The sequence below is a fragment of the Arachis ipaensis genome, chromosome B10 (assembly GCF_059453495.1).
Source record: "Arachis ipaensis isolate K30076 ecotype BB chromosome B10, ASM5945349v1, whole genome shotgun sequence".
NCBI classification, from domain to species: Eukaryota; Viridiplantae; Streptophyta; class Magnoliopsida; order Fabales; family Fabaceae; genus Arachis; species Arachis ipaensis.
In genome coordinates this window covers 128,009,273-128,016,871 of record NC_142435.1, presented here as the reverse complement: position 1 = coordinate 128,016,871, position 7,599 = coordinate 128,009,273, and positions in this window count along the sequence as shown.

Below are 7,599 nucleotides of genomic sequence, written 5' to 3'. Positions count from 1 at the left end.
ATAAAAAATATTTTTTATTCTATTAGTTTGTAATTATTTTAAAAAATTAGTTTTTATATTTAATTTTATTTAATTATATTTTTTATCTTTTTAATTTATTTAATTTTATTTCTAATATTTTTAATTTATTTTTAAATTATTTTTAATAATTTTTAAATTTTTGCTTCTAACATTTTATATAAAATTAACATTTAAGAATGGTTTTGATGTAGATGACAAATATTAAGAATATAATTAAATGTATTAAATATTAGAAATGTTTTAAAAATAATTTACAAATATTAAGGATAAAAAATATATTTTATCTTTAATATTATTATAAACAAATTTTGTTGTGCAAAATGTAAAGACAATATCAATTATGAGTAAGATACGTGGATTAAAAATAAGAAATTAACTAATAAGTAATACCTGTTAAGTAATTAAAAAATAGTAATTTTTAATATTTTAATACCTTAAAAATATGATGAAAATATTAATAATTAAATTTATAACAAAAACTTTAATTTAATTTACTTTTACTGCTTTCATTCACAAATGTTCCAGCCATGAAATAAAAAAAAAATTAATTTTAGGGTTAGAGTTATCCAATTATAATAAAATTTATACAAAAAAATATATAAAAGAAAAAAGCAAAGTTTTAGCATTAAAAAATATTTCCTAAATATATATCATGCACAATTGCACATATATAACAAGAGGCTAAGAGTATAAATTCTACTTAATACACATGTCAATAAGAGGTCAACCAGAGCATAAGTTTAGATCAGTTTGATAAAGTGAGTAGACAAAGTATTACAAAAAGCTTTATTTAATGGAATTGTAAAAAATAATGATAGATTTATCTCAATTTATTATTTTATATTTATATATTTTTAATAAAAAATTTTTAAATTTTAATAAATTAGGATAAATTTATAAATATTTTCCACAGTTTCATTGCATAGAACTCTTTATATGAGTTGCATTAAATACTTTGCCTAGTGAGTATAGTATATATCGCTCTTTCCATGGATACTTGGATACCATGATGATATAAGAGAATTAGTGAGTGCTTTCAATAATCCAGACCCAAAATAATAAAATGTAAAAAAAAAAAAAATTAAGGAAGTAAAAATGTAGGAGTACATTTTTCTCATGAATGAATTAAAAATTAAAAAATTTATTTGTTAGAGAACATTTTAAATCAATCCCTAATAATTTTTTATCAAGAAAATTCTAATAAATGAAAAATTGATCTCTATTTTTTTAAGAATATTATCTATTAAACAAATTAATCATTGATTATAAATTAGTACCTAACATTTAAAAATTTGATAAATTAGTTCTATAGTAAAAATAGTTGTATATGTATATGAATGGGAAATAATATGAGGAGCCATGGAAGCAAGTAAGTATCTGAGAGGATAGCATGGTAAAAGTTTATGGGATTAAAAGAGATATAAAAGGATGAAATATGATTTGATTATTTTTGGTGTGTTTTTATAAACTCGTATTAAACTTAAAAAAAAAAAAAAAGTCACCAAAAAAAAAAACTTGATGGATTTGGCTACTATTGTAACAGAAACATCAAAATGGCCTTCTGAGCCCAAATTCTGGACTTAGGTGACGATTTTAGGTCAAATAGTTTTTTTTTGGGGTCATGGGTCAAATAGTTTAGTTTTATATTTTTGGTCAACAAATTAGTGGAGTTTAAACTAAGTGTCAAAAAGATTTGTTAGGGCTTCTGACGGTGTAGCCCAATTTGTGTTTCTTTTTAGAAGCTTTCGGCCTTACCCACTAAGTGTTTTTCAGAAGTTAGCGCAGCCTATTGTCAAAACTCAAAACTTTGCAAGATTGTAACTCAGCTTTGTTATTCTTATTACTTATTAGACTCACAACATTAAAAAGGATTTAGCTAAATTGTGCCTTAAGGACACATATTAAAATTATAGATTGAAAAAAATTTTATTAAAATTTTTTTTCTAAAGATAATAGTAGTATTTTATTTAATAAAAAAATAAATACAACGTTTAAAAGTTAGGACAAGAAAAATAGAAAAAGTGGACTTTCAAATATTCACGAACAGATAAAATTGTAAGAAGAAAATAATATAAAAAGTAGATAAAAAAAATCTTAAGGTACTATGTATAAGATAAAATAGATAGCTCCTGGTTCAATTTAAGCGATGCTGCTAGCACTTTCTTTGGAGGCTCTTGGACATGCTCGAAGACTCGCCGACACCTCTCTTTCTAAATATTTCAAGCTATAATAAAAACTAGTCGACCTCTTTGCGGGTTTGTTCCTTGAAGCCCAGTTTGTAACACCAAATCCCTCTACCAATCAAAGAACAAGGAACATCAATGGTTTGGAATGAGGTAAGTCAAAGAACTCTTCTTCCACATTAGTGTCTCCATAGAGAAATAGACAGTGCATGAGTGATTCTCGAGCTGACTTGCAAATTGGACAAGTTACTGGAGAGGATGGGAACCGCTGGTGGATGAGAAGCAGAACATGAAGCTTACTATGGAGGATTTTCTACGCAAAGAACAAAATCTTATGAGGGATTTTCAGTTTTCATAAATGGCTCTAAACTAGCCTCTGTTGCATGAAGTTCGGACAAATTCAATGGAGGTATGGTAAAATTGATAAGCAATCCTGTAAACTAATGTAACATCATATGTTTTTGCTCTGTTCATTACCCATTGAATTATGTTTTCACCTTTTTCTGAGATTATGAAAAGAATTTGCTGAGCAATTTTTGGAGGATTTTTTTCTTAAATAAAATAAAAAAATTAATATTTAGGGCAAGTTCGCCACTTTAAGTTGAGTTTCCAAAATAAAAGCATGGCTGCTGGAGAACGGAGCTCAGAACCACAATTTTATTCTCCACTTTTATTCTCATTCTTGACATTTTTCTGTACAATGTCAATGAATCCATTGTTATCCATTCATTATGATGGTGAAATAGTGTATGATGAAGAAGGTTCTATCGGATTTAGGTCTGGGCAACCGATAGTTACCTATATGATACCGGAAGTCAACAGTCTAATAGCGTTGAAAAATCTGATATTGCATTCCGTTGGGCAGCAACAGATGAAAAGGGTGAAAAAAATTTACTATATATATTCGACCGAAGTAGATGACAGTTTGTTTTATAAAAGGTATATCACAATTGTCTTGGCTCTATTGTTAATATATTTATTAGACCACGGTTGTGAGAAATATTTCTGTTATTTTGAATTAGGTATCGGTTACATGACGACGAGGACGTACGTCTTATAAGGTCATGGCACAACCGATGGACAAATGTTTATCTGTTGAAATTATTCGTGTTCCTCGTTGAGTTGGGTGGACAAGGATCATCTGCAGATACTGTCGATGATAGTCCCTTGAGTGGAGCTGTTAGACGAAATATTAGAAAAACGATGGTCGATCTAAATATGCCACCTGAAAGTAGTCAAGGGGGGTCTAATGGGTTCGTAATGCTGACATGATGAAAGATGATGTTGAAAGTCATGAGGGTTCTGCTATCAGGGACCTAATGATGGATCAGTATGAAGTTAATCCCGATGACGGAGATGATGCTGATGATGAACCAACAAAAATTTCGAATGATGGTGACAAGGAAGAAGAGATGAACTACTACGGTGACACACAAATCGCTCTGACACAGCGTGCCATTTCTCGACCATATGACCAGCCAGATCACTTCTCCAGGTTGAATATCGATGCAATGACTTTGGATTGGTCGTTTACCCAAGGAGGCCCTGAAGAGGATCCAAGTAATGAGTTCGAGGTTGGATAAAAATTTCAGAACAAGTGAGCTTTACAGTCTACTTGGTCTGTGACTGTCTGTCATCTGGGGCAGGAACAACACCAGTAGCTGCTGGCAGAAGTCCTCAATGGACCGTCCCTGATGCTGCTGCTCCTAACCACCTATGCATCCACTAATAGGATCACCGTCGATCCTGAGTCCCAGCTAGTAGGCCACGTCCTGCAGGGTGATAGTCATCTCCCCGCATGGTAGATGAAACGTGTGGGACTCAGGTCTCCACCTCTCTATCAACGCCGAGGCTAATGGCCAGTCATGCTCGAACTCAACCATATACACCACATACTCAGTCCTGGCTCATTTGAGATATGACCTAATTTGTTCCGCGGTCGTCTCATCAAATTCTGTCTGGTGCACAAGATTCGAGGTGCCTACCAAATAAAAATAAAAAATAAAAAAAAGAAGGTGAACACATAAAATAAAAAATTCACTGTTTATTAATTACAATAAAATAAACAAGAGTGATAAAAGTGTACCACTCGATCAAGTCTACCAACAATGTACTCAGCCTGATCCAATCTATAAAGCATATCCGCGTAGCCCAATAACTGCTGTTCCGTCTAACCACACTCTAGAAAAATAAAATAACATATATTGAACTCAATTCCTTTCACATTAACTAAATTCTTAAAAGACATATTTAAACTAGCTAATTGTCTACCTTCTTAATCAGTTTATAAACTTACTAATTAAAATTTAACGCAACTACATGAGGCCGTCAACTAACTTTATAAACATACTAATCAATAACTAACTGAATCCTAAATTTTACTAATCATGTTTCTTTCTAATCTAATCTAACTTATTATTCCACTTATTAGTAATTCACAACTTAAACTAACTATTCCAACTAAACTAATTAACAATTAACTAATAACTTATACTAATTAACATGTTATAAACAATAAATAGCAACCGTACTGGAAAACAATAACATAAAAAACCTAACTAACATGTTATATACTCAAACTAACATATAAACAGTAAACAGTAACTTTAAGTAACATTTAGATAGTAACTCTAACTAACATGTAAACAGTAAACAGTAATTCTAACTAACATATAAACAGTAAATCTATAACTCTAACTAACATGCAAACACTAAACAATAAATTTAACTAACATGTAAATAATAACTCTAACTAACATGAAAATAGTAACTCTAACTAACATATTATTTACTAACCTGAAACTGACGATGTCATGGATAACGAACTTCACGGACGTCGAAAGACAGAAATCTCATACAGAAAAATCTGACTATCACAAGTGAAGGAGGAACAAAGTGAATTTGGAGGAGAGATTTGGAAGGAAAGTGACAAATGAGAATGGCCCCACGTTTATATTGTTGAGATTTCTTATGCTTAATTATAGGAAGTCTGTAACTTATTTTAGGGATCTCTTTTTGTAAATATGGAAGCTATAAATTAGGATATTAAATTATACGGTCAGTAGCTAAATGATAGGGCCTAGAATAGTAAACATTTTTTCTATATATGTGTACATATACGTTGAAATAGCCACAGAGAATACAATTGACTTTCTTCTCACAAAATAAACTTGGTACCAGAGCCCAGGTTACGTCTAGTACAATGGGAAAGTCAGAGTCTGACCCCTCTGAACCCTCTGGCACTAAGACTGCTTCCATCATTATTCAATCTGAAAATTCATCTTTCAATGCTGGAATTGTCCTCAATGAAACAAACTATGATGTTTGGTGCCAGATGATGGAGATGCATATTGCTGAGAAGGAGAAACTCTCCTTTATTCGTGGTAAAACAGCACCACCGACTGAAAAAGATGCAAGTTACGACAAGTGGTACACAGACAACCAAAGAGTCAAGAGATGACTATTGATATCCATGTCTCCGGAAATCATGAAGCAATATATCCGTCTTCCTACTGCTCGTGAAATTTGGAAGGCTTTATCAAAAGCTTTCTATGATGGGGCCGATGAACTGCAAGTTTTCACCTTGAATCAGAGGGCTTTCTCTGCCAAACAAGATGGCAGAACACTTTCTATCTATTATGGTGAATTAATCAAAATTTTTGGTGAGTTGGATCATCGGAATTAGGTGAGTATGGAATGTGAGAAAGATGTAGAACTGTATTGCAAATCCATTGAGAGACAAAGGGTGCATATCTTTCTTGCTGGTTTGGATTGTGAGTTCGATCAGATTCGTGGTGATATTTTGAGAAAAGATCCAATCCCTGAGTTAGAAGAATGCTACTCACTGGTTCGTCGTGAGTCTGTGCGGCTTGCAACAATGAAAGGAGAACCTGAGAAGCCTGAAGCTTCAACCCTTGTTAGCCGGAACCGATCCACTCAACATAAATCCAATCCCAATCAACAAGATCGAACAGGTTCCAATCATTTTAAATCTACTGCTAGTGCTAACAAATCCACTTATAGATGTGCCCATTGTGATCAATCTGGCCATACCAAAAGTCGCTGTTTTGAACTTGTGGGATATCCAGACTGGTGTGATCATAATCGTGATCCACGAAAGAAGAATTCACACAAGAACTCCACTTCTGTAGTTGTAGAATCAAAGTCAGAACAAGATATTGAGGAAAAAGGCCCGGCTTTGGTTGCAACAGCAGGTAATGGAGGTAAAGTTTTAAATATTTGCGTACCTATTTCTAATAGTACATGGATAATTGACTCTGGTGCTTCGGATCACATGAACTTTGATTCTAGACAGGTTCCATCCCTTAAACCTTCCTCACAAAAATTTGTCTCTACTGCTAATGGTACCTTAGCTCCTGTTATAGGAGAAGGATCCATGTCTCTTATTGATACTTTGAATTTGGATTCTGTTTTAGTTGTTCCATCCTTGGATTATAACCTTTTGTCAGTATCTCAAATCACCTCTGCTTTATTTTGTGTTTTAATTTTTTGGCCTGAATTTTTTGTGTTTATGGACATCCAAACAAGGCAGACAATTGGTTGTGGTGTTAAGAGAGAGAATCTATATTACTTAGACATGGAGTCAAAGAGTCTGAATCAACTGTGTCAAGCATTGACAATGGACAACAATGAAGCAACAAAAAAGAAATCTGATATCAGGTTATGGCATCGATGTTTGGGACATGCCTCATTTGGTTATCTGAAAAAATTATTTCCTAGCTTATTTGTAAAATTTGATATTTCTAGTTTCCGTTGTGATACTTGTGAATATGCAAAAAGCCATCGTGCTTCATTTCCTTTGAGTTTGAATAAAAGTTTAATTCCTTTTATGGTTATACATTCTGATGTTTGGGGTCCATCCAAAGTAGCTACCTTAGGTGGAGCACACTGGTATGTCACTTTTATTGATGATTGTACAAGGATGACTTGGGTGTGTTTGATGAAATCCAAAAGTGAGGTAAATATGTTGTTCCAAAAATTTCAAAAAATGATTTGTACTCAATACAATGCAAAGGTTAAGGTTCTACGAAGTGACAATGGAGGTGAATATTTGAGTTCTAGTTTTCAACAGTATTTGGAAGCACAAGGAATCATTCATCAAACTACTTGTTCTAAAACACCCAAGCAAAATGGGGTGGCTGAGAGAAAAAACCGTCACTTATTGAAAGTTGTTCGTGTATTATTGATAGAGGCTCATATGCCATTGTGTTATTGGGGTGAAGCACTTACATCTGCAGCGTATTTAATTAATCGATTTCCCTTCAGTACCATTGATTTCAAGACACCATACCAAGCTCTTACTGAAGCTCTTACTGAAGCTCCTACCACAACAAACTTACCTCCTCATGTCTTTGGTTGTGTAGCATTTGTACAT